Source organism: Hyperolius riggenbachi, chromosome 1, assembly GCF_040937935.1.
Source record: "Hyperolius riggenbachi isolate aHypRig1 chromosome 1, aHypRig1.pri, whole genome shotgun sequence".
Lineage (NCBI taxonomy): Eukaryota > Metazoa > Chordata > Amphibia > Anura > Hyperoliidae > Hyperolius > Hyperolius riggenbachi.
This window is the reverse complement of record NC_090646.1, coordinates 635,167,664-635,189,372: the sequence shown is the minus strand read 5'-3', so window position 1 is coordinate 635,189,372 and position 21,709 is coordinate 635,167,664. Positions and strand designations below refer to the sequence as shown.

Below are 21,709 nucleotides of genomic sequence, written 5' to 3'. Positions count from 1 at the left end.
GCTTCCCCCGTCCTCCTCGGTCCCATGGTGGCGGCGATAAAGCTCCCCGAACAGCAAGGATGTAAATATTTACCTTCCCGGCTCCAGCATAGGCGCAGTATCTGCTCTCCGCTCGGAGATAGGTGGAAATTGCTGTCGGGCCGCTTTACTGTGCAGGCGCAAGTCTCCTGCGCCTGCGCAGTAGAGCGGACCCAACTATCTCCGTGCGGAGAGCCGCAACAGCGGGGCGCTGTTGCGGCTCTCCGCACGGAGATAGTTCGGTCCGCTCTACTGCGCAGGCAGGGAAAGGTATTTACCTTCCCCGGCTGGAGCCGGGGAAGGTAAATAAATAAGCGCTTATCAGCACTTGTCAGGCTTGACGAGGGAGGATTCCGGGACACTTCGGGGGAGCCAGCGCTGGATTGCCTGCAGCTACAGGGATGGGGGAAACCTCATTGGGACCCTGAGGCTTCCCCCTCCCGAGGTGAGTAACCCCCCCCCCGGAAACTTTTTTTGTACTTTTTTTTGTCTTTAACACTAATGCCCCTCCAGGTACCTAACACTAACCCCTCCCCATCCTAGTGCCTACACTCCTCCCCTCCCCATCCTAGTGCCTAACACTCCCCCATGCAGTGCTGAAACGACCACTATGGGCTTGATTCACAAAGCAATGATAACTGTTATCATGCTGTGAAAAGTGCTTCGCACAAAATTTACGTTTGTGCGATAACGTGAATTTTTTGCACGGTAACGCTATGCGTTCGCGCAATAAATTCGAATTTTTTTATGCACGATAACAGTTTTTCGCACGAGAACACACTAAAACATGCGCAAAGTCTTTTTTTCACAGCCATGATAACAGTTATCACGGCTTTGTGAATCAAGCCCTATGTGTAGCTGATCATTTACAATATAGACAATTGGCTCATCAATTAGTTCCCTATTTAGTATACTAATACCGCATCAGGCGCCCCACTCTGATTGGCTGCCCAATTACCAAAACTTGCGTCTAGTAGATGCCCGCCGATCTCCGTGACCAATTGACCTGCTTTGTTCTGATTGGTCTCAACTGCCCCACTTTTGCTTCCTTTTTCCTAAAGCTTGTCTCAGTAACTCCTACTTTCATATTCACAGAATCCAGATCCCTCGAGATCCTAAACAGTCAATCAGGTGGTGCTAGAAACATAAATAAGCTCTTATGATTTCAACATTTGATATTAAATTTGAACACAGTAACTGGCAATACTCAGCAAATTCACAGACAGGGGAGAATAGGCGTTGGATCCAGACCAATTATTATCTTCACCGAAATGTGTAAAGCATACAGTGAAGCAGCATGGAAAATAGGCATGTGTGTTTTTTGAGGATGATCCTGAACTAACAGTGTAACGAAAAATCCGCAACGCCGGATGGATTGCGTAAATATGGTCACATCCAATCCGGCAAGCGGACCTTCCAACGCGGGATGCGGAAATTCGTCCGCATCCACTGCGCAAACCCGTCCGAGCACTCTGCTCCAAACTCACCAGCATGCTGCTCACCAGGGATCTGCCATCTTGCCTCTAGGGGGTGCGCGCGCACGCCAGACACGCCTTTATACTCTTAGGAAGCGTGTCAACTGACCTGGAGGTCAGCTGACATTTTAGCCTGCTCTGAGAGGTTGCTGCCTGGGGTGGAGACTTCTCTCCCAGGCAGTATATAAGGAAGTGCTTTTCAGTCACACTTCGTCTGTGTTTGCGATATCCTGTGTCAGCACTCAGAACTAGTCAGCCTTGTCTCTGGTATTGTGTTATATATTAGTTTATCGCCAATATATACACATATTATACTGTTTGATTTATCGTGTATGATTCTGTGCCTGTCTTGACTACTCTTCTGCTTCCTGATTTTGTACTTCGCCAGCCCGTACCGTTATCGAATATTGGCTTGGTTTCCGACTATTCTCTTGTCTCACGTTTCTGTACTGCTGCCGCCTGATCTGTTTCCGAACCTCATTTTGTCTGACCTTTTTCCCTTCAGTGGAACGTCTCCCACTGTAGGGTTCTATCAGAGGCTTGCCTCTTTCAGACGACCGCCACTAGCAAACCCTTGCTGCTAGAGGCCGAGACTCCTCCACTCCGTCCTTTGCAGGATCTCAAACACAGGGTTCCCATTCAGAGGTAACCACACCTCTGAGGAATTACGGTGTGGTGGATATTTCCACAGACTTGAATTTACAATGTATATTATTATTGTTGTCTGCTGTTCCAGCTTGCTGGAGGTTGTATCTCTGTGCCCTATAGAGATACTCTATTGTACCTAGCACCCTCTTCCATACGATTGTATCGTGTCACGCTATACTTGCATTATTGGTGATTCTGCAGATCACCATATAATCAGGTATAGCATCTGTATTGTTGGTGATACTGCAGATCACCAATAATCAGAATAGCGGTGCTTGCTGACACCAATCGTTACTTAACCACTTGCCGACCGCCTACTTCATATTGGCGGCGGCAAAGTGGCAGCCCCAGGACCACGTAACGCAGATTGGCGTCAGGTCCTGGGGCACTCTCTGGCCGGGGATCCACCGGCAATAGGCTCCGCCCACCCGCGACGTCAACCCGCCGGCCAATCGGAAGCGCCGGCGGGTTGTTAACCCCGCGATCGCCGCTACAAAGTGTATAATACACTTTGTAATGTATACAAAGTGTATTATACAGGCTGCCTCCTGCCCTGGTGGTCCCAGTGTCCGAGGGACCACCAGGGCAGGCTGCAGCCACCCTAGTCTGCACCCAAACACACTGATCTGCCCCCCCCTGCCCCCTGATCGCCCACAGTACCCCTCAGACCCCCCCCTGCCCACCCCCCAGACCACCATTTGCACACAATCACCCCCCTAATCACCCATCAATCACTCCCTGTCACTATCTGTCAACGCTATTTTTTTTTTTAGTCCCTAAACTGCCCCCTGCTCCCTCCTGATCACCCCCCACCCCTCAGATTCTCCCCAGACCCCCCCCAGACCCTCCCCCCCCCTGCGTACTGTATGCATCTATCCCCCCTGATCAACTGTCAATCACCTGCCAATCACCTGTCAATCACCTGTCAATCACCCGTCAATCACCCCCTGTCACTGCCACCCATCAATCAGCCCCTAACCTGCCCCTTGCGGGCAATCTGATCACCCACCCACACCAATAGATCGCCCGCAGATCCGACATCAGATCACCTCCCAAATCCATCGTTTACATCTATTCTCTCCTCTAAACACCCACTAATTACCCACTAATTACCCATCAATCACCCCCTATCACCACCTGTCACTGTTACCCATCAGATTAGACCCTTGCGGGCACCCAATCGCCCGCCCACACACTTAGATTGCCCTCAACCCCCCCCCCCCCCCCTTATCGATTCGCCAGTGCATTATTTACATCCGTTCTTCCCTGTAATAACCCACTGATCACCTGTCAATCACCCCCTGTCACTGCCACCCATCAATCACGCCCTGTCACTGCCACCCATCAATCAGCCCCTAACCTGCCCCTTGCGGGCAATCTGATCACCCACCCACACCAATAGATCGCCCGCAGATCCGACATCAGATCACCTCCCAAATCCATCGTTTACATCTATTCTCTCCTCTAAACACCCACTAATTACCCATCAATCACCCATCAATCACCCCCTATCACCACCTGTCACTGTTACCCATCAGATTAGACCCTTGCGGGCACCCAATCGCCCGCCCACACACTCAGATTGCCCTCAACCCCCCCCCCCCCCCTTATCGATTCGCCAGTGCATTATTTACATCCGTTCTTCCCTGTAATAACCCACTGATCACCTGTCAATCACCCCCTGTCACTGCCACCCATCAATCACCCCCTGTCACTGCCACCCATCAATCAGCCCCTAACCTGCCCCTTGCGGGCAATCTGATCACCCACCCACACCAATAGATCGCCCGCAGATCCGACATCAGATCACCTCCCAAATCCATCGTTTACATCTATTCTCTCCTCTAAACACCCACTAATTACCCATCAATCACCCATCAATCACCCCCTATCACCACCTGTCACTGTTACCCATCAGATTAGACCCTTGCGGGCACCCAATCGCCCGCCCACACACTCAGATTGCCCTCAACCCCCCCCCTTATCGATTCGCCAGTGCATTATTTACATCCGTTCTTCCCTGTAATAACCCACTGATCACCTGTCAATCACCCCCTGTCACTGCCACCCATCAATCACCCCCTGTCACTGCCACCCATCAATCAGCCCCTAACCTGCCCCTTGCGGGCAATCTGATCACCCACCCACACCAATAGATCGCCCGCAGATCCGACATCAGATCACCTCCCAAATCCATCGTTTACATCTATTCTCTCTTCTAAACACCCACTAACTACCCATCAATCACCCCCTATCACCACCTGTCACTGTTACCCATCAGATTAGACCCTAATCTGCCCCTTGCGGGCACCCAATCACCCGCCCACACCTCAGAACGCCCTCAGACCCCAGCCCTGATCACCTCGCTAGTGCATTGCTTGCATCTATTTCCCCCCTCTAATCACACCTTGAGACACCCATAAATCACCTCCTGTCACCCCCTAGCACACCTACCCATCAGATCAGGCCCTAATTTGCCCCGTGTGGGCTCCTGATCACTCGGCCAAACCCTCAGATCCCCCTCAGACCCCCTTCCGATCACCTCCCCAGTGCATTGATTGCATCTATTCTCCCCTCTAACCGCCCCCTGAGACACCCATCAATCACCTCCTGTCACCCCCCTAGCACTCCTATCCATCAGATCAGGCCCAATACATCCTGTCATCTAAGAGGCCACCCTGCTTATGACCGTTTCCACAAAATTTGCCCTCTCATAGACCACCTGTCATCAAAATTTGCAGATGCTTATACCCCTGAACAGTCATTTTGAGAAATTTGGTTTCCAGACTACTCACAGTTTTGGGCCCGTAAAATGCCAGGGCAGTATAGGAACCCCACAAGTGACCCCATTTTAGAAAGAAGACACCCCAAGGTATTCTGTTAGGTGTATGATGAGTTCATAGAAGATTTTATTTTTTGTCAAAAGTTAGCGGAAATTGGATTTTTATTGTTTTTTTCACAAAGTGTCATTTTTCACTAACTTGTGACAAAAAATAAAATCTTCTATGAACTCACCATACCCCTAACGGAATACCTTGGGGTGTCGTCTTTCTAAAATGGGGTCACTTGTGGGGTTCCTATACTGCCCTGGCATTTTAGGGGCCCTAAACCGTGGGGAGTAGTCTAGAAAACAAATGCCTCAAAATGACCTGTGAATAGGACGTTGGGCCCCTTAGCGCACCTAGGCTGCAAAAAAGTGTCACACATGTAGTATCGCCATACTCAGGAGAAGTAGTATAATGTGTTTTGTGGTGTATTTTTACACATACCCATGCTGGGTGGGAGAAATCTCTCTGTAAATGGACAATTGTGTGTAAAAAAAATCAAAAATGTGTCATTTACAGAGATATTTCTCCCACCCAGCATGGTTATATGTAAAAATACACCACAAAACACATTATACTACTTCTTCTGAGTACGGCGATACCACATGTGTGACACTTTTTTGCAGCCTAACTGTGCTAAGCGGCCCAAAGTCCAATGAGTACCTTTAGGATTTCACAGGTCATTTTGAGACATTTGGGTTCAAGACGACTACTCACGGTTTAGGGCCCCTAAAATGCCAGGGCAGTATTGGAACCCCACAAATGACCCCATTCTAGAAAGAAGACACCCCAAGGTATTCCGTTAGGAGTATGGTGAGTTCATAGAAGATTTTATTTTTTGTCACAAGTTAGCGGAAATTGATATGTATTGTTTTTTTTTTCACAAAGTGTCATTTTCCGCTAACTTGTGACAAAAAAAAAATCTTCTATGAACTCACCATACCCCTAACGGAATACCTTGGGGTGTCTTCATTCTAAAATGGGGTCACTTGTGGGGTTCCTATACTGCCCTGGCATTTTAGGGGCCCTAAACCGTGAGGAGTAGTCTAGAATCCAAATGCCTCAAAATGACCTGTGAATAGGACGTTAGGCCCCTTAGCGCACCTAGGTTGCAAAAAAGTGTCACACATGTGGTATCGCCGTACTCAGAAGAAGTAGTATAATGTGTTTTGAGGTGTATTTTTATACATACCCATGCTGGGTGGGAGAAATCTCTCTGTAAATGGACAATTGTGTGTAAAAAAAATCAAATAATTGTCATTTACAGAGATATTTCTCCCACCTAGCATCTGTATGTGTAAAAATACACCCCAAAACACATTATACTACTTCTCCTGAGTACGGCGGTACCACATGTGTGGCACTTTCTTGCACCCTAAGTGCGCTAAGGGGCCCAAAGTCCAATGAGTACCTTTAGGATTTCACAGGTCATTTTGCGACATTTGGTTTCAAGACTACTCCTCACGGTTTAGGGCCCCTAAAATGCCAGGGCAGTATAGGAACCCCACAAATGACCCCATTTTAGAAAGAAGACACCCCAAGGTATTCCGTTAGGAGTATGGTGAGTTCATAGAAGATTTTATTTTTGTCACAAGTTAGCAGAAAATGACACTTTGTGAAAAAAAACAATTAAAATCAATTTCCGCTAACTTGTGACAAAAAAAAAAATCTTCTATGAACTCACCATCCTCCTAATGGAATACCTTGGGGTGTCTTCTTTCTAAAATGGGGTAATTTGTGGGATTCCTATACTGTCCTGGCATTTTAGGGGCCCTAAACCGTGAGGAGCAGTCTTGAAACGAAATTTCTCAAAATGACCTGTGAAATCCTAAAGGTACTCATTGGACTTTGGGCCCCTTAGCGCAGTTAGGGTGCAAAAAAGTGCCACACATGTGGTATCGCCGTACTCAGGAGAAGTAGTATAATGTGTTTTGGGGTGTATTTTTCCACATACCCATGCTGAGTGGGAGAAATATCTCTATAAATTGACAATTGTGTGTTAAAAAAAGAAAACAATTGTCATTTACGGAGATATTTCTCCCACCCAGCATGGGTATGTGTAAAAATACACCCCAAAACACATTATACTACTTCTCCTGAGTACGGCAATACCACATGTGTGGCACTTTTTTGCAGCCTAACTGCGCTAAGGGGCCCAAAGTCCAATGAGCATCTTTAGGCTTTACAGGGGTGCTTACAATTAGGCACCCCCCAAAATGCCAGGACAGTGAACACACCCCACAAATGACCCCATTTTGGAAAGTAGACACTTCAAGGTATTCAGAGAGTAGCATAGTGAGTCCGTGGCAGATTTCATTTTTTTTTGTCGCAAGTTAGAAGAAATGGAAACTTTTTTTTTTGTTTTTTTTTGTTACAAAGTGTCATTTTCCGCTAACTTGTGACAAAAAATAAAATCTTCTATGAACTCACCATGCCTCTCACTGAATACTTTGGGATGTCTTCTTTCCAAAATGGGGTCATTTGGGGGGGATTTGTACTATCCTGGAATTTTAGCCCCTCATGAAACCTGACAGGTGCGCAGAAAAGTCTGAGATGCTTGAAAATGGGAAAATTCACTTTTGGCACCATAGTTTGTAAACGCTATAACTTTTACCCAATCCAATAAATATACACTGAATGGGTTTTTTTTTATCAAAGACATGTAGCAGAATAACTTTCGCGCTCAAATGTATAGGAAATTTTACTTTATTTGAAAAATGTCAGCACAGAAAGTTAAAAAAGTCATTTTTTTGACAAAATTCATGTCTTTTTTGATGAATATAATAAAAACTAAAACTCGCAGCAGCAATCAAATAGCACCGAAAGAAAGCTGTATTAGTGACAAGAAAAGGAGGTAGAATTCATTTAGGTGGTAGGTTGTATGACTGAGCAATAAACCGTGAAAGCTGCAGTGGTCTGAATGGAAAAAAAGGCTCTGGTCCTTAAAGGGTTTTATGACTGCAGTCCTTAAAGAGAATCTGTATTGTTAAAATCGCTCAAAAGTAAACATACCAGTGCGTTAGGGGACATCTCCTATTACCCTCTGTCACAATTTCGCCGCTCCTCGCCGCATTAAAAGTTGTTAAAAACAGTTTTAAAAAGTTTGTTTGTAAACAAACAAAATGGCCACCAAAACAGGAAGTAGGTTGATGTACAGTATGTCCACACATAGAAAATACATCCATACATAAGCAGGCTGTATACAGCATTCCTTTTGAATCTCAAGAGATCATTTGTGTGTTTCTTTCCCCCATGCACTGAAGTTTCAGGCTGCTCTTTTCTTCTTGCAAACAGCTTTGCCCTTGTTTGTAATTCCTCAGTATGTGAAAGCCCAGCCAGCTCAGAGGATGATTTATCCAGCTGATTAGAGCAGCTTCTCTCTTCTCTCTTATCTAAATAACACACAGGCAGTGTGCATAGAGGGGCCAGAAAGGGTGAGTTCACAGTAGAACCATAACACTGAAGAACTTGGCAGCCTTCCAGACACAGGCCGACAAGTCTGACAGGGGAAAGATACATTGATTTATTACAGAGACTGTCATAGTAGAAAGTGCTGCAGTTAGCCAGAACACATTAGAATAGCTTTTGGAACATGTAGGATGATAAAAAACAGGATGCAATTTTTGTTACGGAGTCTCTTTAAGTGGATAAACACAGACCAGAAAGAAGTAAGATGGAGGAGGTGGTAACTCAGCTTCAGACCGTAAGGGCAGAAGTAGAACAGCTGAAGATTACTGTGACTGCACAGCAGGCTCAGATTACTCAGCTGACTGAGACTGTCCGGAGGCTGCAACCACCACTTAACGTTCTAGCTCCCCCGGCTCCTAGTGAGCCTAAAATGAATATTCCTGAGAGATTTTCAGGCGCTAGGGCAGATTTCCAGAACTCCCGCCACACAGTGTTATCTTACTTTCAGATGAGACCTGTGTCCTCGGGAACCGAGGCTCAGAAAGGTTATTCTTATCAAGACTATCTTACATGCAGACTCCCAGACTTGGGCTTATGGCTTACCTGATGAGCATCCTGCCCTTTCTTCTGTCCAGAAGTTTTTTAAAGCCATGGCGGTCATTTACGATGATCCGGATAGTGCCGCCACGGCTGAATGTAAACTCAAAAGCCTTAGACAAGGACGCAGTACAGCAGAGGAGTATGCGTCAGAGTTCAGGAAGTGGGCAGTCTCCTCTAGATGGGAGTGGTATGCACTCCTGGATAGATACCTAGTTGGGTTATCAGAGGCAGTCACTGACGTGATGGTTAGTCACCCAGAACCCAAAGACCTAGATGAGGCTATATCACTACTATCTATTAAAATATATAGATGTTTGAGGTACAATAAGAAGGGCAGATACCCTATGTATTCCAGGACTTCAGGTGCTTGTAGCTCGGCAGCAGTGGAGACTGAGGAGCCTATGCCGCTAGGCCACGGACGTCTTACGGAGGCTGAGAGGTCAAGAAGACGCAAAGAGGGTCTCTGCATGTACTGCGGAGAGAAGGGCCACATTGCACAAAACTGTGGTAGGAAGTCAGGAAACTCCTTAGCTTAGGTGTGGTTGGGGTACCACCCTAAGCGGAGTAGTTTCACCCCCTAAACAAGAAAAAATATTATTGCCCTGCTCCCTAAACTGGGAAGGGCAGAACTTTCCTACCACAACATTTGTGGATTCTGGGTCGACTGCTAATTTTTTAGATTTAAGTTTTGCTTTAAGTTTAAATATCCCTGTACTTCCAGTAGAAAAACATTTGTATGTTACAGCAATCGATGACACTCCTTTGCAGGGAAAGTCCCCACTGTGCCAGACTCCTCCTCTATCACTGCAAGTAGGAGCCCTGCATAAGGAGATCATTCAGTTTTTTGTTTTAAAGATGTCTACCTCTACGGTGATATTAGGGTTACCTTGGTTATGATTACATTCTCCTCAGTTTGATTGGGGGAATGGACAGTTGATTACTTGGTCACCTTATTGCTCACAGCAGTGTTTACTGAGAATAGTCTTGTGTTCTACTAAGGTTCAAGTGGAAGGAGTACCTCCACAATATCAGGAATTTTCCGATGTCTTTTGTCCCAAGGCAGCAGATCAATTACCCCCCCCCCCCCCATAGACCTTTTGACTGTCCTATTGATTTGAAGCCAGGAACCATGCCTCCCAGGGGTCACCTATACAACCGCTCATCCCCAGAAAAATTTGCCATGGATGAGTACATCCAAGAAAATTTACAGAAAGGATTCATCCGCCCTTCGAGATCTCCTGCAGGGGCGGGATTATTTTTCGTTCAGAAAAAGGATGGAGGTTTGCGCCCCTGTATCGACTACAGGGGTCTAAATAAGATCACGATTAAAAATAGGTATACCCTGGCGCTTTGAGTCCGCAAGGAGAAAAGCGCAATATAAATGTTATTTGTCTTGTCTTATTTGTCTTGTCTAATCGATGATTTATTTACACAGGTTTCCAAGTCTTCTGTCTTCACGAAGTTAGATTTAAGAGAGGCCTACAATTTGATCCGTATCAGGGAGGAAGATGAATGGAAGACGGCATTCAACACTCCCAAGGGGCATTACGAATACTTAGTGATGCCCTTTGGGTTGTGTAACGCTCCTGCAATTTTCCAGGAGTTTGTGAACGAAATCTTCAGGGAGGTACTGGGTAATTTTGTAATCGTATACTTGGATGACATCCTAATATTTTCTAAAAATCTCACTGAACATCGTCAACATGTTAAGTATGTGCTGAAAAAACTTAGAGAGAATCAATTATTCGCTAAGTTAGAAAAATGTGTTTTTGAAGTAAAGGAGATTGCCTTTCTGGGGTACGTTATCTCCACTACAGGGTTGTCCATGGATCCCAAGAAGGTCTCTGCTGTAAGGGAGTGGCCACAACCATCTGGGCTTAAAGCACTTCAGAGATTCTTGGGATTCGCAAACTACTACAGAAAGTTTATCAAGGGGTTCTCTTCTGTGGTATCTCCACTTACTAACTTGACTAAGAAAGGGGCTGATGCCTCTCATTGGTCCAAAGAAGCATGTGCAGCATTTTCCTCTCTAAAAGAAGCCTTTTGTTCTGCTCCCATATTACGTCATGTAGATGTTGCATATCCTTTCATAGTGGAGGTGGATGCCTCGGAGGTTGGAGTGGGAGCAGTGTTGTCTCAACGTTCAGGACTTCAGGACAAACTTCATCCCTGTGCTTTCTTTTCTAGAAAATTCTCCCCTGCCCAGAGAAATTATGATGTTGTGAACAGGGAATTGTTGGCCATTAAGCTTGCTTTTGAGGAATGGCGCCAGAGCTGGGACAAGGTCCTTCAGCACCCAAGGCTGAGACACCAAAGTGCGCCCCTCCATCTCTCCGCCCCAGCCGTCACACACTGATTGCTACTAGACTAAGAGGCGCCCCAGGGCCCCCAACCTCCCCAATACCTTAATCTCTAGTTATCTGACTTGCAGTCACTGCCATGTATGCCCTTTTCCTATTTCTTTCTGCTTCAAACACAATTGGGAATGACAACTGAAGGAATTGTGCGCCCCCTCCTACACTGCGCCCTGAGGCTGGAGCCTCTCCAGCCTCTGCCTCGGCCCGGCCCTGAATGGCGCCATTGGTTAGAGGGGGCTGAGCATGTAATAACTGTATACACAGATCATAAAAACCTACAGTACATTGAAAAGGCTAAAAGACTCACCCCCAGACAGGCTAGATGGGCTCTCTTTTTCTCCCGTTTTAATTTTATAATCACGTTTACACCAGGGAGTAAGAACGTTAAAGCAGACGCCCTTTCTCGTTGTTTTGAACCTTAGACTGCTCCATCTCCTTCCCCAGAGAGTATTCTGTCAAAAGAGATCATCCTGGCAGCCACTGAAATTGTTGAGGACCTTTTTAGCCTCTTAAGCCTTTTCCAGTTGGAAGTCCCAGAGGGGAAACCAGAAGGGGTTCTATATGTTCCGTGTCTCTTGCATCCCAAAGTATTGCAGTTGTTTCATGGACACAAGAATGCTGGACATCCTGGCATTACCAGAACCCAGGAATTATTGTGTAGATCTGTCTGGTGGCCATCATTACAATCAGATTGCAGGGAATTTGTTAAAACCTGTACCATCTGCGCCAGGAGCAAACCCTCCTGACGAGCTCCAGTCGGAACTTTACAGTCTTTCCCCTCCCCTCAGGAGCCATGGACGCACATTTCCATGGACTTTGTAGGAGAACTTCCGGTTTCCAACGGGAACACTGTCATATGGGTAGTCACTGATAGATTCAGTAAGATGACCCACTTTGTGGCTTTGAGTGGTTTCCCTACTGCTCAAAAGTTGGCAGATTTTTTTATTCAAAACATCTTTAAATTACATGGTATTCTGGAAAATGTGGTCTCGGACAGAGGGGTCCAGTTTGTCTCCAGGTTCTGGCGGGCCTTCTGTAAGGGGATGGGTATGTCATTGTCCTTTTCATCAGGTTACCATCCGCAGACCAACGGTCAGACGGAAAGGATCAATGAGTCCTTGGAACAGTTCCTGAGATGTTATGTGGCGGACGCCCAACATCAGTGCCCCGACCACTCCAGGGGCCCCCGTGCCACTGGACCCTCCCAGGTGGTCTTCGGCTGACTGCTCCCATGGTTCTCGGCCCTGCATGTAAGTAGCTGAGCCTGAGCTGCCTTGTAAAAACTCAACTGTCCAATTTTCGTCTTCAGCCATGCTGCCTGTGTGTTCTGTATGCTTACGCATAACTTGCGCTGTATAAAGAAGACACGGGCAGATCAGAACTGAGCAGCCGCTGGGACAGGTGAGTTGTTACAAGGCAGCTCAGGCTCAGCTACAAACCTATACTGAGGACACCTATACCTGGCTACCTATACTGTATATTTTTTATATCCTGCCTGGCTTGCCTTTCAAATTTCTGTCTTGGATAATTGGGAGGCCATTCAAAGTTTCGTGGTGGGGGGCCAGTAATTTCTAGTTACCCCCCTTCCACTGCTGCTCTGCGTTGCATACAGATGCGGGCAGGACCCCCCTACGCCCCCAGGTCCTCCCGTGAGATCAGCATAACATCCGGACGACTGACAGTGTTTTTAAAGCAATAAACATGGCAGCCCAATATGACTCTGACTTCAGGATTCCTTTAAAGTGTTTAGTAAATTGCACTGTTTGAGAATTGAGCGACAAAAGAGTTAAATGGCCGTTCTTCTTTCAGAGCGCAGTCAGAGCTTAACCTATAAATACTCTGTTTTTCTGTTAAATCTGCTCGGCTTCTTTGGCCAGTAATAAAATGTGGTTCCACTTTACAATGCTGCGGGGCTGTCCTGCTAATGCCTCCTAGAAAAATCAAACAGTCTACCCGGCAAATTAAAACATCCAAGCAATGCGAATAAGCCATTAAAAAGTGTTTGATACTGAAGAGCGGTGAGGGAAAATTTATCTCTCCGCTTACGCTGCGCTGTTTTCAGTGGAAAGAAATAAAAGAACATTTTAATAAACATTGCTCGTTGCCAAACCTTCTGCTGTTGTTTCCATAATTTCTGATTAGTGCCAATTGGCTGTTAATTGGAACGCCGCAAATCTTTGCATGCGAGGCCGCGGGGGCGCGTGCTCCTCTCCCTGCCGCAGTCATGTACGGGCTCTTTGTAATTCTCCATAGGTCAGATTAATTAACAGAGATATTCGAGCCCTTGTTAAGTCACTCACTTACAGGACATGTGTTGCTCAGTCTGTTGTATGGTGATGATCTGAAAAAAATGGAAAGCATTGAATGCTTGAGATTCATTTACATGGAAAGCCATGTTAACAATGAGTTATACTGCTACTTAGGGTTTTAAAGGACAGGTGTGAGCTGGAAAAAACAAGATCTACTCTCCTGTTGTTTCCTTCAGCCCCTAGATGCCTCTGTCCCTCGGCGCTGCTCCGGTGTTCCGGGAATCCCCTCCATTGCAGCTGTCGACCTCACCACCTTCTGCGTCTGCGCAAGTGCACGGCCGCACCACTCACAATAGTGCTCACGTGGCTTGGATCGTTTTGTGCAGGCACAGAAGTACTGCTCATGCGCAGAACACTGCAGGCCACGTGAGCCCGAACGCAAGTGTCGCGGCCGCACACTCGCGAAGGCGCAGAAGATGCCGACCTCGACATCATCATCTTCTGCGCCTGCGAGAGCACGTGGCAGAGGGGATCCCGGGACAACAGAGCTGTGGCAAGGGACAGATAGGCAGCCAGGGGGCGGAGAAGAAACAGGTAAATAGATCTTGGGGTTTTTTTTAGCTCACATCTGTCCTTTAAGAAAGCATATAGCAGTGGTTGTCATCTAACGTGGGATAAAACTCTTACATAACATTCAATAAAAATGTGTTTTCCTACATATTATTACTCATACAGTTATAATTTTTACTTTTGTGCTCGCAAAGTACAGTTTATCTGCTCTGAAAGCTGCCATTGCATTTTATTGCATAGCTGCTGTATTTATATATTAAAATTTATCTATTGATCACTTCTGAGCTCTTTCTGCTTTTCAGCTCAGTAGAGCTCAGTTTCAGCAGTTTGCTAATGTTAACTAAATGTATCTGACAAAGGAATGTAAACAAAAAATAATGTTATCAACTCTTTGGATGCAGCCAGAAGCTTTCTACTGAAGCAAGGAGCTTTCCACTGAAGAACAAAGGGCCGTGTTTAGCTGTCTAAATGCTGTTTTGCTGCAAATATTGTTTGTTTGTCTTTCCCCACCAACAGAAGGTACCATGATGTGGCGAGAGTCCACGAGAGGCATGGAATACTGGAGTAAGAGAACAAGCTGCGGTCACAAGCCAAGTTAAGAGCAGGTGAATAGCCAGCCAAGTCAAGGTCACAGGACAAGGTCAAAGCAGATGGAATCGCTAGCAGGAACAAGGTCATAGGGTGATGTCAGGGCAGGCTGCTAGCAGGCTTAAATGCAGTCACTGGGTGTGATCAGGAAAGGTATAAAACAGGCTAACTTAAAGAGAATCTGTATTGTTAAAATCGCACAAAAGTAAACATACCAGTGCGTTAGGGGACATCTCCTATTACCCTCTGTCACAATTTCGCCGCTCCCCGCCGCATTAAAAGTGGTTAAAAACAGTTTTAAAAAGTTTGTTTATAAACAAACAAAATGGCCAACAAAACAGGAAGTAGGTTGATGTACAGTATGTCCACACATAGAAAATACATTCATACACAAGCAGGCTGAATACACCCTTCCTTTTGAATCTCAAGAGATCATTGTGTGTTTCTTTCCCCCTGCATCTCTCATGCACTGAAGTTTCAGGCTGCTCTTTTCTTCCTGCAAACTGCTTTGCCCTTGTCTAATTCCTCAGTATGTGAAAGCCCAGCCAGCTCAGAGGACGATTTATCCAGCTTGTAAAAGATAAGAGAGAAGAGAGAAGCTGCCATAATCTAAATAATACACAGGCAGTGTGCAGAGAGGGGCCTGGAAGGGGGAGTTCATAGCAGAACCACAACACTGAAGAACTTGGCAGCCTTCCAGACACAGGCTGACAAGTCTGACAGGGGAAAGATACATTGATTTATTACAGCGACTGTGATAGTAGAAAGTGCTGCAGTAAGCCAGAACACATTAGAATAGCTTTTGGAACTTGTAGGAATTAGGATGATAAAAAACAGGATGCAATTTTTGTTACGGAGTCTCTTTAAGGTCACAACAGGCTAAAGTGAAACTGGAGGATAGTCTGTCAAGCTCCATCAGGAACAGGAGCACCAATCAAAAATGGTCAGACAGGCAAAATAACACCAAAAACTATAGGATACAACCAAGCACAAACTTGGGAGTAGTGCTGTTTGGAAATGGCCTTTATAAATAAAAACTGTTGGGGATTTGCACATGTACAATCCCTTGCACCAAATTTATGTGTGCGTAAACTCAAGCGCCCGCTTATCTCCTGTTTTTACAGGTAACAGAAATTGCTGTACTAATGTTCTGCACCCAAATGAGACAAACTGAGGTGGGCAGCAACAATGCACTAATGCAACTCAGTAACCACCAACCCCAACTGTGTATGTGGATTCTTCATTCAGTTTCCTATATAGGCCCTGAGTGGTTGATGATCCCTGGCTGAACCATGCTGCAACCGTAGTGTTCAGCTGTCCATCCTACCTAGCCCTAAAGGGTTATTTCTGCCTCTGCTGCATCGGAATATGCGTTTACAATAGAGAGGCACAGCATTATCAGTCGGGTAGTGTTTTTCATTGCATAGAAACTGACAAGACACGTGTGAAATCATATACGCAATACTACTGGAGGCTCTTGTATATTGGAGCCATTACTGCAGAGGTTTCTCTCCCACCCTCCACAATATCACAGCTATATCCAACCACATGCCAGGTCAGCTGGGCGGCGTATTGTTAAGGCTGTTGCCTTTGGGGAAGGATTTGAGTCTTTGAACAAGGTTCGTATTCTGGCCCAAGCCAGTACGTAAAACAATAAGAAGTATTTGGGCAAGGCTCCCTAATGATCCTGGTCGCTTTTGGAGCACGACCTAATTGACTGCAGCCCTGAAGCGCTTTAAGTCCAGAAGGAGAAAAGCGCAAAATAAATGTTATATGCCTTGTCTATCACTGCCACGGCTGCTGTCACCCTTCAAAATCTGTGCCACATAGAGCTGTCTTCTCCTTGCAACTCTGTATTCCTGTTTGTTCCCTGTGCCAACCACCCATTTCTTTGTTACTGCAGAGTATTGCACAAAGTGACCAACTTATGCGGGCAATATGCAAACAACCACATTTTTGGACTTCAACTGGTTAGAATGCGAAATGACAGGACCTGGCTGGTCAAATCTCACAAAAGATCTTCCTGTCTTCCTATAGCAGCAGGGAGGAGACCAGAGAGCTGGTGTTGGTACCTCTGTGCCCCCCCCCCCCCCCCCCCATCCTCCGGTCCTCTCTGTTTCCTTCAGGTCTCTGCTCTGCACCTTCTCCACTTCATGTCCTCTGTTCTCCTCCATTGTCTGCTCACCTTTCCCCTCCTGCTCTAGATGTTGCCATCACCAATGGCAACTGCTCCTTCAGGACTTCCGATATTTTCACCCGGGCTCTTTGGGCATCTCTCAGCTTGCTCTTAGTGCTGCCGTTACTTCTTTGGGACTTGGCTGGCTGGGTCAATAAGCATAATGGCCGCATTAATCAGCCACGTCAAACATTACCCAGCCAGCATGGCCGGTGCTTCCACAGAGGCAAAGGGGGCAATTGAGAACCTGTAGGGACCCCCAAGGTGTCTTCCCTCAACTTAACTGTGCTCCCTTCAGTCCCTTGGGACCCTGCAATGGAGCCAAAGGACTGACAGAGGGACACCCCCTACTGGCACAAGTGAGATGCTACAATGCCAAAGACATTGCAGGGGCTCAGTTGAGTTGAGGGGGGACGATTTGGGGGGGAGGCAAAATAGCCACTTCAAGGGGCTCAGGGGTGAAATTTTGCTGCAAAAAAGGGCTTCTAAAGCAGCTTTTTGGTCATACGTCACATACGGTATACTGGTATGGCCAGGTCTAAACCTTACCAAGTAATGTCTTTGGACCATAAACACTTTGAAAAGTTGTAACTTTGATTATAAACTCCTTGGCAGTCTGTAACAATTATTCTTTTTTTTTTATCCAAGAACCAGGCAGTATCATCATCACAAGTTTACAAATTTGGCACTTATAATGATAAAATGTTACTTACGTTTGTTCATTCACCTTGCAAATGAAAACACTAGTTATCTGCATTGGAGAAAAAAGTTAAAAAAAATTACTGTATCTCAGCTCAGTCCTGACAGTTTGCCTCCTCCTGCCAGTTGTCTGACCTCATACTGATAACACAGGTACATTCAATCACAGAGTCAGGAGAACAGAATACCCAGATAAATCACAGTGACCCAGAACTAGTGATGGGCGAACATCCAGATGTTCGGGTTCGGGGGGGGTTCGGCCGAACATGCCCCCGATATTCGGCATGTTCGAGCCGAACCCCGAACCCAACCCGAACATGTCCCTTTGGGGCCCCTATAGGGTCCCAGCATAAAGGGAGAGCATGCCCCGAGTGCGGGGGGGGGGGGGGGTCGAAAATGCCCCCCACCCCTCCCCGCTAAGCTCTCCCTTCTGCTGGACCCTATAAAATTAAATAGAAGTCCCCAAAAGTACCTGTAGCAGGCTGGCAGGAAGAGGACAGGAAGCGGGCAGCCGGCAATCACAGGCGCTAGTACCATTTGGTCCTTCCTGCCCTCTCTCTGACGCACTTCCTGTTTACATTTGTAAGTCGCGTCAAGAGAGAGCAGAAGTACCGCGATGACGCGTACGAGGGTACGCGTCATCTACATGATGACACGTACCCTCGTACGCGTCATCGCGGTACTTCTGTTCGCCCATCACTACCCAGAACCACTGGGAAAGTGTAGGTGGCTAATGCTGGGCATACACGGCTCGATTTTGCCACTCGATTCTCCTGCTCGATCGATTCCCCGCTCGATTCCGCAGGTGATCCTCTTATCTTCCGCTCGTTTTTCTTATCTTTTTGCATTGTCCTCAATGCGGAATCGAGCAGCGAAACGATCGGGCGGGAGATCGGACATGTTGGAAATGATCTATCGAGCTATGTAAATGTCTCAGAATTGGGCCGTGTATTCCCAGCATAATAGAGACCAAAAACCTTCCTACTAAAAAGTAGCGCTTAGTGTAATTTTGCCTTCTTAAAACAGAGGGTATTCGCAATAAATCAGCTGTAAGTGAGCAACTGTGGTTTCCCATAACGCATCATTCACGAATATGAAAATCATCTCTTTATGCCCTTGAAAGCCAGGCTTACATCCAGAGCTGCTGGTGTATAGTGAGCCCATAGCTTATAAAATTTACAGAGCCACACCAATCCAACATACATACAGCCTGTTTTGGACTTTCTGGTCCTCATTAGTGCATGGCATGGGACGATATGGATTTTACCAGGATCACGATTTTACCACGATTTACCGTGATTTTAATGTAAGTCAATGGAAGCATTTTTAAAAAAAAAGCTTTTAGAAAGCTCTGGTGGCCAAAAAGCACTCAGAAAAGCGCTTATAGGGCCTGATTCACAAATCTTTTCTGTTAAATTGTCTCACCTTACTTATTAACTTACAATTTATTTCTCCTTAAATGACTTAAAGGTGCAGTTTAGTGAAAATTATGATTTTCCATTAATCACATATCAGTTATTTAATAAAGAGAACATAGGTTTCTCCATAGACCTTGTGTTAAAAAAAGAAGATGATAACACTAATTCTGCTTTCCCAGAGAGCTGAGCTGCATCATTAGCATGCTAAGCGACTGACTTCACTGATAGCAGACACTCCAGCTGATTTATAACGGCTGGCTCACTCACTACAGAGAGCCATGCTGCTACTATCAGTAAAGTCCGTCGCTTAGCATGCTAATGATGCAGCTCAGCTCTCTGGGAAAGCAGAATTAGTGTTATCATCTACTTTTTTCATCTACTTTTTTAACACAAGGTCTATGGAGAAATGTATGCTCTCCATATTAAATAACTGATATGGGGTTAATGAAAAATAATAATTTTCACTAAACTGCCCCTTTAAAGAGGCACTACAGTTAAAAACTGTAAAATTTAAATTATGTGCAAACATATACAAATAAAAAGTATGTTTTTTTCCAGAGTAAAATGAGCTATAAATTACTTTTCGGAGCTAGTCTACTTTAGGGGACCCACCGCAAATCCCCATAGACACTTTCACCTGGGCTGCAAAACGGAACAAATGTCTTCCGTTTGCTTGTTTAAACCTCCACAAGCCTTATATCCTCTGGTAGCTAAGCATGTCCTCTAACGAATTTTGCGGTTTCGGTCAAAAAAAAGTTTGAACTGACTGTACAGGAGCCGCCGAACGGCCGCAATTTCGGGTCCGTCAGCCATCTTTTTTCTGCTCTGCAGGTCGTTTCTTCCTCCTCATTGGAGGGATTGTTGGGTGGGGGCGTGCCAGCTTCTGTCGGCAGCTAACGAACCCTCCAATGAGGAGAAAGAAAGGACCTGCACAGCAGAAGGAAGATGGCCGACGGAACCGAGATTAAGACCGTTCGGCGGCTCCTACACAGCCCATTTCAACTTTTTTTTGACCGAAAACCTCACAGTTCGTTACAGGATATGCTTACCTATCCATGGGTATAAGGCTTGTGGGGGTTTAAACAAGGTGAAAGCGGACATTTGTTCCGTTTCTGCAGACCAGCTGAAAGTGTCTATGGGGATTTGCGGTGGGTCCCCTAAAGTAGACTAGCTCCTACTTTTCTCCTATGTTGCTGTCACTTACAGTAGGTAGTAGAAATATGACAAAAGCGACAGGTTTGGGACTAGTCCATCTCTTCAGAGGAGATTCTCAGCAAGGCTTTTATTCTTTATAAAGATATTCCCTAAAAAGGATTTAACCAATGATGCTGGCCAGCTTCCCTGCTCCCTACACAGTTTATTGGCAGTTGGACAGAGCAACTGCCATTCACTAAGTGCTTTTGAAAATAAATATATCCCTGAGAATCCCCTATAAAGAGATGGGGACTAGTCCAAAACCTGTCACTTTTGTCAGATTTCTACTACCTACTGTAAGTGACAGCAGTGGTGCTCAGCAGAGCTCGAATATTCGAGTAGCTCGAATATTCGAGCTCTTTTTCAGCTATTCGAGCTCGGTATTCGAGCTCCGAATAGCTGGAGCTATTCGAATGGGCTATCCGAGTACACTCGAATAGCCCATTCACTATTCGAGCTATTCGAGCAACCCGGCGCTATTCGAGCTCGGTACCGAGCTCGAATAGCGTCATAGCCCAGATTGATGTCCTTAGAGCCAATCAGAGGGCTCCCAGGCCCTCTGACGGCAGCCAATCACAGAGGGGGACCCTGGCCAGCCCCTACCCTATAAATAGCGGCCGCCATGTTACGTTTCTCCGTGCTTGCCTGAGACTTGTACAGAGAGAGAGTTGCTCCTTTGTGCTTTGGCTTAGCAAGAGCTCTATTGTGGTCATTTACCTAGCGTTTTTGCTCACATACACCTCCTATACACACCTATATTGTTGTTAGTTATTTAGACATTGTATTTTAGTTAGTAGCTTGTGTGTTACATTAGAGACAGGCAGCTGCTGCAAGCTTACAGGTTTAGGCCTCAGGGGGGCCTTGCCTCTGTGGGCAGCTGTCCTCTGTTTATTTCTCTCATCTATACCAGTATTTCTGCTGTCCTTTACTAATAGTATTGTAGTTATACTGTACTAGGAGTAGGACACTCACTGACTGTCACTGTTTATAGGCTACTAGCTAGCTCCTGCGTGTGTGCACTCACTCACTGTCTGTGTGTACACACACTCTATTTCCTTCTGATTACTGATAGATTATTGTTAGTTAGTTGTACTTACTTACTACTTACTCTTACTGTACCCGTAGGGACACTCACTGTCACTGTTCATATAGGCTACTAGCTCCTGCGTGTGCGCACTGCACTCACTGTCTGAGTGTACACACACAACACACACTCTATTTCCTTCTGATCGCTGATTGATTATCGTAATTAGTTAGTTGTACTTACTGTTACTACTTACTCTTACTGTACTAGGAGTCTAGGACACTCAGTCACTGTCCATAGGCTACTAGCTCCTGCGTGCGTGCACTCACTGTCTGAGTGTACACACACAACACACACTCTATTTCCTTCTGATCGCTGATTGATTATCGTAATTAGTTAGTTCTACTTACTTACTGTTACTACTTACTCTTACTGTACTAGGAGTCTAGGACACTCAGTC

At 45.9% G+C, this 21,709-nt stretch overlaps 1 long non-coding RNA gene across 2 annotated transcripts in view; it reads right to left on the bottom strand.

Annotated features, from left to right (window-relative positions):
* LOC137560130 (uncharacterized) overlaps positions 1-20,385 on the bottom strand; it is a 77,547-nt gene extending 57,162 nt beyond the window's left edge. The window contains exons 1-3 of one of the 2 annotated variants that reach the window (XR_011029814.1): positions 20,236-20,385; positions 17,628-17,665; positions 13,442-13,672 (exon numbers count right to left, since the gene is read on the bottom strand). This is a non-coding gene — a long non-coding RNA (uncharacterized lncRNA). Of the gene's footprint in view, positions 1-13,063; positions 13,673-17,627; positions 17,666-20,235 lie in introns of those variants that run through there. The other variant, XR_011029815.1, reaches the window with a different exon arrangement.
* Between the last annotated feature and the right edge of the window lie 1,324 nt (positions 20,386-21,709).